Source organism: Moschus berezovskii, chromosome Y (genome assembly GCF_049115385.1).
Source record: "Moschus berezovskii isolate FMDL1 chromosome Y, NW_MosBer_1.0, whole genome shotgun sequence".
NCBI lineage: Eukaryota > Metazoa > Chordata > Mammalia > Artiodactyla > Moschidae > Moschus > Moschus berezovskii.
In genome coordinates this window covers 62,789,102-62,801,086 of record NC_142489.1, presented here as the reverse complement: position 1 = coordinate 62,801,086, position 11,985 = coordinate 62,789,102, and positions in this window count along the sequence as shown.

Below are 11,985 nucleotides of genomic sequence, written 5' to 3'. Positions count from 1 at the left end.
TCAGAAAGAAAACGAAAAAAGAGAAAACACTGTCCTGGAGATCAACATCTAGTAACACACAGAGATAGGGAGTGAACTCCCTGGTGGTCCAGTAGTTAAGATTTCACCTTCAAATGCAGGGGGTGCAGCTTCTATCCACGGGGAGCTAAGATCCCACAGGTCTTAAGACCACACCATAAAACAGAAGCGATATGATAACAAATGCAATACAGAGCTCAAAAGTGGAAGCAACCTCGATGTCCATCAGCAGACGAATGGATAAGAAAGCTGTGGTACATATGCACAATGGAATATTACTCAGCCCTCTGAGTCAGTTCTAATGAGGTGGATGAAACTGGAGCCAATTACAGAGAGTGAAGTCAGAAAGAAAAACATCAATACACTATCCTCAGGCATATATATGGGATTTAGAAAGAGAGTAATGACCACCTTATCTGTGAGACAGCAGAAGAGTCACAGATGTATTGAACAGTCTTTTGGACTCAGTGGAGGGGGCAAAGGTGGGATGATATGAGAGAATAGCGTTGAAACATGTATATTGCATATGTGAAACAGATCGCCATTCCAGGTTTGATGCATGAGAGAGAGTGCTTGGGGCTGGTGCACTGGGGTGACCCAGAGGGTTTGGATAGGGAGGGATGGGGGAGGGGAGAAGGGGGGTTCAGGATGGGGAACACATGTACACCCGTGGTGGATTCATGTCAATGTATGGCCAAACCACTACAATATTGTAAAGTAGTTACCTCCAATTAAAATAAATGCTTATTAAACAAATAAAACTATGTTGCAAAAATAAGAGTAAGACAATACAAATAACAAAAGTAAGAAAAAAATGGTCCACATTAAAAAAAAAATTCTTTTAAGAAATAAGACAAAGTCATTTATACACAAGGGTTCGTCAGGTGGCGGTGGTGGTAAAGAATCCACCTGCTAATGCAGGAGATATAAGAGACACAGGTTCGATCCCCGGGTCAGGAAGCTCCCTTGAAGGAGGCCATGGCAACCTGCTCTGGTATTCTTGCATGGAGAATCCCACGGACAGAGGGGCCTGGGGTCTATAGGGTCACAAAGAGTTCGACACGACTGAGCACACACAAGTATTTATACTCACAATAGCACGTGCTCCAGTAGGTAAATGTTTGAGCACACAGCCTTGCACCCAAATGTGCCAACACTGAGATTCTGCCTGGCAAATGCAAGATGACACAAGTGTGCAACCTTGGCCATGCACAAAGCCGTGGAGGTATTGTGGCCATCATGTGATTGCCACAAACTGGCTCTGAATAAAACAAAATATAGACTTCTCCAGTTTACACAATAGTTGCAGCCCTGGAAAGCTTTTTATCAAATTTAAGTGACAAAGAGCAGGTAACGGTCTCCACTCAGGTTATTATGAATGGGTTTGTACTTACTTAACTATCTGGCAGAACATTTGAAAACCATTCAAGCCCAAGGTATGCGATGAAGCAGGCACCAGCCACCATGTGTCGTGCCGCCCATATCGTGACAACAGTCAAAAATCATACCACCAGAATTTGTCACAGTCACTCCTTCTTCAAGAACTAGGGTCGCCTAGTCTAGGGTCGCCCTCCCTTAGTGAACCAGGAGGAGGCAGAGTTGACAGAGATGCCTCTTCATAAACTAAAGTGAAGTGGGGTCGCTCATTTGTGACCGACTCTTTGTGGCCCCATGGACTATACAGGCTGTGGAATTCTCCAGGCCAGAATACTGGAGGGGGTGGCCTTTCCCTTCTCCACGGGATCTTCCCGACCCAGGGATCAAACCAAGGTCTCCCGCATTTCAGGCAGATTTTTTACTAGCTGAGCCACCAGAGAAGCCCAAGAATCCTGGTGTGGGTAGCCTTTCCCTTCTCCTGGTGAACTTCCCAACCCAGGAATCTTCCCAACCTGGGAAATGGGGTCTCCTGCATTGCAGGTGGACTCTTTACCAAGTGAGTTATGAGGAAAGACGAATAATAGAGTTCTTTTTTCTTTTCGTTTTTGAGGTCTTAGTTCTCCAACCAGAGACTGAACCCACGCCCCCTGCAGGGGAGGCACAGAGTCTTAACCACTGGACCGTCAGGGAAGTCCTGGAGGTGCCTCTTTCAATTCTGTGTCCCAGGTGCCTCCCTCACCTCACCCTACAGCCACCTGGCTCTCTCAGAAACAGGTGACCAGGAGAGCGCATGTTGCCCTATATCCCTGCTCTGCCTTTGTTGGCTGTGTGGCCTTCAGCCAGCAGAAGCCCTCTCAGAGCTGCCTTTTTATCTGTCACACCTGCAGAGAACAGATGCCAAGGGGGCCCAGCCGAGGAACTGGCCAGAGTTAGCCCTCAGTAACCCAAAGCGGGTGTGGTTAATACTCCCTGTGCCTGTGGTGGGGGGGGGGGGTAGGGGAGAGGGGCGAAAGCTAAATTCATCTTCAGAAACTCAGAGGATGCTCTCTCTCCAGGGGAGCAAGCGGAGAAGGAAGACAGGAGCAGAAGTCTGAATTTGCACAGAACAAAGGGGAAAGACTGAATGAGCAGACATTCTGATTAACAATAAAGCAAAGAAGAGGGGATTTCCCTGGTGCCTCAGTCGTAAGGAATCCACCTGCCGATGCAGGAGACACTGGTTCGACCCCTGACACAGACCACGGAGCAGCTGAGCCCATGAAACACCCCTACTGCGCCTGTGTTCTAGAACACAGGAGCCTTAACTACTGAGTCCACTTGACCTGAGTCCGTGCTGGACAGCAATAGGAGCCACTGCACGATAACCCCGTATGCGAGACAGCAAAAGACACACAGATGTATAGGACAGTCTTTTGGAATTTGTGGGAACAGCGGAGGGTGGGATAACTTGAGAGAATAGCACTGAAACATGTACAGTATCATATGTGAAACTGAACTCCAGTCCAGGTTGGATGCATGAGACAAGGGGCTCGGGGCTGGTGCACTGGGATGACCCAGAGGGATGGGATGGGGAGGGAGGTGGGAGAAGGGTTCAGGAAGGGGGACACAAGACACCCATGGCGGTTTCATGCCAATGTATGGCTACACCACTACAATATTCTATAGTTAGCCTCCAATTAAAATGAATACTTTTTTTTAAACAAACAAAACTACGTTGGAAAAATAAGAGTAAGACAATAAAATAACAACAGTAAGAAAAATAGATGGTCCACATTAAAAAGATTTTTTAAGAGATAAGACAAATCATTTGTATGCAACATCCCACAGGTGGCGGTAGTGGTAAAGAATCAACCTGCAGATGCAGGACACATAAGAGACACAGGTTCCGTGGGATGGGGAGGGAGGTGGGAGGGGGTTCAGGATAGGGAACACATGTACACCCATGGTGGATTCATGTCAATGTATGGCAAAACCAATACAGTATTGTTAAGTAATTAGCCTCCAATTGAAATAAATATACTTATATTAAAAAAAAGAAGAAGCCACTGCAATGAGAAGCCTGAATACCACAACTAAAGAGTAGCCCCTGGCACCTTCAACAAGAGAAAAGCCCTCATGGCAATGAAGACAAACATAACCAAAGATAAATAGCTTTTATTTATCTTTTTAATAGGGCAGAGAATTGATAAAAGAAACAGGAGAAGTCTGACAAAAAGAAGACACAAAGTAAACTGATATCAAAAATAAAGCCAAATTTCAAATATCAAGCAAATGAATTTTAAGATGAAAATAATACTAAAATGTCAGAAGTAGGAAAAGTATTCATTTGACCTAATTTGCAAGTAGCTAATAAAATACCTCAAGAGAGGAGGACAAAACAAAAATCTGTGCACGTAAGGAAACTCACCTCAATGTCTTGCTTGGGCAAAGACCACAGGAGCAGTGTATCACTGAATCCAGGCTGAGGGAGGGGATGAGGTGGTCCCCAGCGGGGCCAGGTTCTGTGCGACAGAGTTTGTGTTGCCAGTGATGCCGACCAGCGGCTTCAACAGTCGAGAGCGGTCTGTCTCCCATTAGCTGCCCATAGAGCTACCAGAGCACCAGGGACCCAGGCCCCCTTTGTCTTGTTGCTCCGCCAATCCAAGTACTGCTCTAACTACACAGGCCAAGCTGGCTTCTCAGCCCCTCAAGACTGCAATCCCCCTGCATCAGGAAAGTAAAGGGGGAGGGAAGAGGGATCGACTCCTATTCCCTTTAAGAGTACAGCTGACACATGTCGACATCACTGCCGCTCAGATCCCTTCAGCCACGTCACCGAGTCAGAAAAATCACACCTTGCCACCAAGGGAGCTGGAAGATGTACCCTTTATTTTCAGCCACTCCTGCCTAGCAAGGAGAGAAACAAATACGGGAGATGTTCTGAGAGAGAATGGGAGAACGAATGCAGGGAGACAGTCAGCTGTCTGCATCACAGCTGGCAGCTGGTGGGGCTGTAACTGGCACCCTACCTAATCCGAGGACTTACGCACTACTCTTTATTACTGATCGTCATCATTTTATTTAATCCTCCAACCACTGCCCCCCCCCCAACAAATGGGTACCATACTCCTTCAGTTTAGAGAGAGACTCAGATAGGTTATTTAATTTACTTAAAGACACACAGGGGCTTCCCTGGTGGCTCAGAGGTTAAAGCTTCTGCCTCCAATGCGGGAGACCCGGGTTCGATCCCCGGGTCGGGAAGATCCCCTGGAGAAGGAAATGGTAACCCACTCCAGTATTCCTGCCTGGCGAACCCCATGGATGGAGAAGCTTGGTAGGGTACAGTCCACGGGGTCGCAAAGAGTCGGACACGACTGAGCGACTGAACGGAACGGAACGGAAACACACACAGCTGGTACATGTAAACTGCTATGTGTTTTGCTGAAAACACCTGGTAGGAAGGAGGTGGACTTAGCAGTTTCAAACACTGTCGCTCCGCGTGCCTGAGCCGGTAAAAAGAGAGTGGAGTCCACCAAAGAAAACTAGCATACACTGCCCCGCTACAACAAGCTCCCCTGAAATTTCCCACCAGTGTCTGAAGCAGGAGCCTCAGCCCGTTCATGAGAAACTCTGTGCTCTAGCTGCTCTCCTGGCCTGATGGATGGGCCTCGTTAGCCCCAGCCATGGACACCTGAACACTGTGAAATATGGAGACAGGCCGGGGGGCTTTGGCTGTTCGCACTGACCGGGTTCTCAACATCTCCATTTGAGCAGGTCATTTGTCTCCGCCTCTCCACCAGTGATAAATCCACCTGGGCTCTGCAGCCACCAGTCCTGGGAGGGACGCTGCTGAAACTGTCTCTTGCCCTGTGCTCATTTCCTCCCAGAAACATTAATTACATTGTTTAAACAGGGACTGGTTTGACCATGTTGCCACCAACATCCATCGGTGCACAGAATGAAAGGCTCAGCCAGGCTGAGGGGAGGAGAGTGGGGAGCTGAAAGGCATGAAAGAGATGGCATCTGTTGCCCATGATGGATCATTTTCTGCTTCATTTGGGCAAAAGAGGAAAGGAACTGTCCATCGAGGACTTTGAGAAAGTCACCACCCCTCTTTTTCTCCCTCCCTTCCTTTTTTCATTCATTCCACAAATATTAAGTGCCCACTGAGGACCGAGAGGCACATAGGCAGCGGAGAACATGACTTCCCAAGCTCAAACCCTCCTCAGGGCGTCTGCACTTGCTGTGTCTTCAGCCTTGACTACCTCCCCCGACATTTGCATGGCCCCTGCCTTCCCATTCTCTGGGGCTTCCTGAAGTGTCACCCCTCGAGTGAGGCCTGCCCTGACCCAGCTATCAAAAGTGTAGGGGCCCCAGCGGCAGGAAAGGGTTTCTGTGCTCCTGCAACCAAAAGGACACTTGTATAGTTTCTCGGCTCTAGGATTAGAACCTCTCAGGGCAGCAGATATACCACAGAACTGGGGGCGTTCATATATGTTCATCAAGCACCCTCTGTTCGCTCAGTTAATACTTGAGGCCAGTGAAAAGGCTCAGTATCTTTTAGCTGTAATGAAGACTTCAACACCTGCTCACCTAACAAGATTAGAAGTAGAGGTACCTTAGATTGTTTGAGTTCGTCCTAAAATTCACCAAGTATCACTTTGCATCACTTTGCTCTTAAATTTCTACACCTCCTGGGCCTTTTCGTTCCTGCTATATTGCCTCATGATTTCATAACAGCTGCCACAGCGCCATACCTCACATACTATCATGCCACCATTCAAATGAAAAGGGAACAGGTCTCAGGAACTTCTCTCTAATCACGGAGGAAAATCTCTCCCAGACACCCCCAGCCAACTTAGTCAGAAATAGGATCCCTGAAGTGCCTGAAGCAGGCTGAGGGCATATGACTTTGGACAAATGTTTATTTATAGATTTACCCCAACAAAGAATCTTTGCTTGGAAAATTACAGAAATAAAGAACCGAGAGCGTTTTGTTTTTGTTGCCCTCTTACCCGTCCATTCCCTCATTCTTTGGACAAGGATTCTTTCTAGCCTCGTGTCACAGGGAAGGTAACATCACATGCATTTATTTCTACTTTCAGAGAGAAAGGAGGTGAGTGAACTATTGTGGTTTTCAATCATTTCCCCTCATTGACCCTTTGCCAGGCTGGCAAATGCCAGTAAGGTATGATTTGCGAATCCTGCTCTGAGTTCCAAGCGTTCCCGCCTCTGCAAGTTCCCTGGCAGGTTTGCAAACTGAGAGCTAATTTGGTGGCTTAGGAGAGCAAACGTGGGTCACTAGCTCAGTGTCAAGAGGTCTGCAAAGAGAAAAGAACATAAGTTAGAATGAAGACGAAGGAACTAAACAGAACAAATCATAGTCCATTTCCAGTCTATTTGGTGTTTTCCTTCTACAGGGACATAACCCTTGGGTGAAAAGGCAAGCGGCTGCAAAGTGAGAAGTATCCAGTAAGGAAGAGCAGGGGCACCTGGCTCTGGAGGGTTTGGGTCCCAGGGCAGTGCTGGATCCGTGATGAGGGCAGGAGATTGACCAGGAATGATCCTGAGAGGTGCAGCTTGCGAAGCACAAGCTCCAAGTCAGCTGAGCCCAAGGCCCCCGCCTCTGGGTGTGGTTCCTGGAAGGAAACCTCAGGGAGTGGAGTGATGCCAAAATGACTGGAGCTGTGCAACTCTCCAAGGCAATGAGAGCATACAGAACACAAAGTGCAGGGCACTCTGCTGTCTGTGGCAAGCACTTCCAGACCTGCGTGACTCTTTGCAGGTCGGTCCCACACACAAGAGAACCCCAAGACTTTGGAACCTTCCAGGATAACACGTAAAGGTGGAAGAGGGCCTTGACGTGATCAGCAAGGGGGTGAAAGGAATCAACTGGCAACGAAAAACAACAGCAACAACAAGGGAGTGATTTCATGGACAATGGAACTTTGAATTAATTATTTATTTTAAAATTAAAAGAAATTGGAAGGAAACTTATGACCACCCTTGATAGCATATTAAAAAGCAGAGACATCGCTTTGCCAACCAAGGTCCGTCTAGTCAAGGCTATGGTTTTACCCATGGTCCTGTATTTATGTGAGAGTTGGACTGTGAAGAAAGCTGATCGCTGAAGAATTGATGCTTTTCAACTGTGGTGCTGGAGAAGACTCTTGAGAGTCCCTTGGACTGCAAGGAGATCCAACCGGTCCATTCTAAAGGAGATCAATCCTGGGTGTTCGTTGGAAAGACTAAAGCTGAAACTGCAATACTTTGGCCACCTCATGCGACGAGTTGACTCACTGGAAAAGACTCTGATGCTGGGAAGGATTGGGGGCGGGAGGAGAAGGGGACGACCGAGAATGAGAAGGCTGGATGGCATCACCGACTCTGTGGACGTGAGTTTGAGTGAACCCCGGGAGTTGGTGATGGGCAGGGAGGCCTGGCGTGCTGTGATTCATGGGGTCGCGGAGAGTCGGTCACGACTGAGCGACTGAACTGAGCTGAACTGAGTGACTGAACTGAACTGAACTGAAAAGGTTATACCTTGCATAACCATACATAAGCACACTCGCCCATGATTAAAACACCGTTGTTCAACTAGACACTTGAGTCACCTCCGTCTTCTTTTCTTTGCCGTCTTCTCATCAGATCCTGTCCCCAGCTTCTGGTTTGTCAAGAAGAACAGAACACAGAGGTGCGTGGATTTATCTCTGGACTTTATATTTTGTTGCATTGATCTATATTTCTGTCTTTGTGCTAGTACTATACTGTCTTGATGACTGTAGCTTTGTAGTAGAGCCTGACGTCAGGCAGGTTGTGTCCTCCTGTTCCATTCTTCTTTCTCAAGATTTCTTTGGCTATTCGAGGTTTTTCGTATTTCCATACAAATTGTCAAATTATTTGTTCTAGTTCTTGGAAAAATACTGTCGGTAGTTTGATAGGTATTGCATGGAATCTATAGATGGCTTTGAGAAGTATACTCATTTTCACTATATTGATTCTTCCAACCCATGAACAAGGTATATTTCTCCATCTATTTGTGTCCTCTGATTTCTATCATCAGTGTTTTATAGTTTTCTATATATAGGTCTTCTGTTTATTTAGGTAGATATATTCTTAACTATTTTATTATTTTCGTTGCAATGGTGAATGGAATTTTTCCCTTAATTTCTCTTTCTGTTTTCTCATTGTTAGTATATAGGAATGCAAAGGATTTCTCTGTGTTAATTTTGTATCTTGCAACTTTACTCTATTCTTTGATTAGCTCTACTAATTTTCTGTGAAGTCTTTAGGGTTTTCTATGTAGAGGATCATGTCATCTGCAAACAACGAGAGTTTTCCTTCTTCTTTTCAAATCTGGATTCCTTTTATGTCTTGTTCTGCTCTGATTGCTGTGGCCAAAACTTCCAAAACTATGTTGAATAGTAGTGGTAAGAGTGGGCACCCATGTCTTGTTCTTGACTTTAGTGGAAACGCGTTCAAGTGTTCACCATTGAGGATGATGTTTGCTGTGGGTTTGTCATATATAGCTTTTATTATGTTGAGGTATATTCCTTCTATTACTACTTTCTGGAGAGCTATTTTTTATATCATAAATGGATGTTGACATTTGTCAAAGACTTTTTCTGCATCTATTGAGATAATCATATGGTTTTTACCTTTCAGTTCATTAATGTGGTGTATTACATTGATTGATTTATGTGTATTAAAGAATCCTTGTATTCCTGGGATAAAGCCCTCTTGGCCGTGATGTATGATCTTTTCAATATGTTGTTGGATTCTGTTTGCTAGAATTTTTTGTAATGATTTTTGCATCTATGTTCATCAGTGATATTGGCCTGTAGTTTTGTGTGTGTGTGTGTTGGGGGCGGGGGCATCTTTGCCTTTTTTTGGTATTAGGGTGATGGTGGCCACATAGAATGAGTTTGGAAGCTTATCTTCCTCTGCACTTTTCTGGAAGAGTTTGAGTAATATACGTGTTAGCTAGTTTCTAAATTTTTGGCAGAATTCAGCTGTGTAGCCATCTGGTCCTAGGCTTTTGTTTGCTGGATTTCTGATTATGGATTCAATTTCCGTGCTTTTGATGGGTAGGTTAAATTATATATTTCTCCCGGTTCAGTTCTGGAAAGCTATACTTTTCTGAGAACTTGTCCCTTTCTTCCAAACTGTCATTTTTATTGGCATATAGTTGCTGATAGTAGTCTCTTATGATTCTTTGTATTTCTGTGTTGTCTGCCGTGATTTCTCCATTTTCATTTCTAATTTTGTTTATTTGATTCTCCACCCCCCAAATTTTTTTTTTTTTTTTTGGATGAGTCTGGCTAATGGTTTGTCTATTTTATTTACCTTCTAAAAGACCAGCTTTTAGCTTTGTTGATTTTTGCTGTCGTCTCCTTTGTTTCTTTTGCATTTATTTCTGCCTAAGTTTTATGATATTCTGCCTTCTACTAACACTGGGGTTCTTCATTTCTTTCTTTCCTAGTTGCTGTGGGTGTAGAGTTAGTTTATTTATTTGATTTTCCTCTTGTTTCTTGACGTAAGTTTGCATTGCAATGACCCTTCCCATTAGCACTGCATTTACTATGTCCCATAGGTTTTGGATTGTTGTGTTTTCATTTTCATTCATCTATATGCATATTTCAATTTCTTCTGTGATTTACTGGTTATTCAGAAGCGTGTTGTTTAGCCTCCATATGTTGGCATTTTTAACAGATAATTTTCACCCTTTAGCTGACATCTAATTTTGCTACATTTTGAACAGAAAAGATGCTTGAAATGATTTTGATATTTTAAAAACTTTCCAAGGTTAAATTTATGGCCCAGGATGTCATCTATCCTGAAGAAGTTTCTGTGTGCCCTTGAGAAAAAGATGAAATTTGTTTGGGGGTGAAATGTCCTATAGATATCAACTAGGTCTAATTGTTCCATTGTATCAGTTAAAGTTTGTGTTTCCTTGCTAATTTTCTGTTTGTTTAGTTGATCTATCCATAGGTGTGAGTTGGGTATAAAGTTTCCCACTCTTACTGTGTTACTGTTAGCTCCCCCATTCATACGTGTTAGCATTTGCCTTACATATTGTGGTGTTCCTATGTTGGGTGTATATATATTTATAATTTTTATATCTTCTTCTTGGATTGATCCTTTGATCATTATGTATTGTCCTTCTTTGTTTCTTTTCACAGCCTCTATTTCAAAGTCTACTTTATCTGATGAGTATTGCCACTCCTGCTTTCTTTTGGTTTCCATTTGCATGAAATATTTTCCCAGCCCTTCACTTTCAGTCTGCATTTGTCCCTTGTCTTGAAGTGGGCCTCTTGGAGGCAGCATATATAGGTGTCTTGGTTTTGTATCCATTCAGCCAGTCTTTGTCACTCAACCCATTTACATTTAAGGCAATTATTGGTAAGTATGATCACAATGCCATTTACTTTGTTGTTTTGAGTTCAAATTTATACACATTTCTTTTTGTGTGTTTCCTGTCTAGAGACGATTCTTTAGCATTTGTTGAAGAGCTGGTTTTGTGGTGCTGCATTCTCTCAGCTTCTGCTTGTCTGTAAAGCTTTTGATTTCTCCTTCATATTTAAGTGAGGTCCCTGCTGGGTATGATAATCTGGACCGGAGGTTTCTCTCTTTCATCACTTTAAGTATGTCCTGCCATTCCCTTCTTGCATGAAGAGTTTCTATTGAAAGATCCACTGTTATCCTTATGGGGATCTCCTTGTGAGTTATTTGATGCTTTTCCCTTGTTGCTTTTAATATTTTTTCTTTGTGTCTGATCTTTATTAATTTGATTAGTATTTGTCTTGTGGTGTTTGGCTTTGCTTTTGTCCTATTTGCGATTCTCTGGGTTTCTTGGATTTGTGTGGCTATTTCCTTCCCAATTTTATGGAAATTTTCTACTATTATCTCCTGCAGTATTTTCCGTGGGCCTTTCTCTTTGTCTTATTCTTCTGGGACTCCTATGATTCTAATGTTGGGGTATTTCACATTGTCCCAGAAGTCTCTGAGGTTGTCCTCATTTCTTTTCATTATTTTTTTTTCTTTTCCTACTCTACTTCATTTATTTCCACCATTCTATCTTCCACTTCACTTTTCCTATCTTCTGCCTCAGTTATTTTATGCTGTTTCCCTCCAGAGTACGTTTGATATCAGTTATTGCATTATTCATTATATATTGACTCTTTTTATTTCTTCTAGGTCCTCGTTAAACATTTCTTGCATCTTCTCAATCCTTGCCTCCAGACTATTTATCTGTAACTCCATTTTGTTTTCAAGAGTTTGGATCATTTTCACTATCATTATTCGGAATTGTTTTCCAGGTAGACTCCCTATCTCATGCTCTTTTGTTCGGTTTGGTGGGCATTTATCATGTTCCTGTATCTGCTGAGTATTCCTCTGCCTTTTCATCTTGTTTAGATTGTTGTTTGGGGTGCCCTTTCTGTATGCTGGAAATTTTTGGTTCCTCTTTATTGTAGAGGTTCTTCTCTGTGCGTGAGATTTGACAAGTGTCTTTTCAAGGTTTCCTGGCTAGGGAAGCTTGCATCAGTGTTCTGGTGGGTGGAGCTGGATGTCTCCTCTCTGGAGTGCAAGGAAGAATCCAGCAGTGAGTTT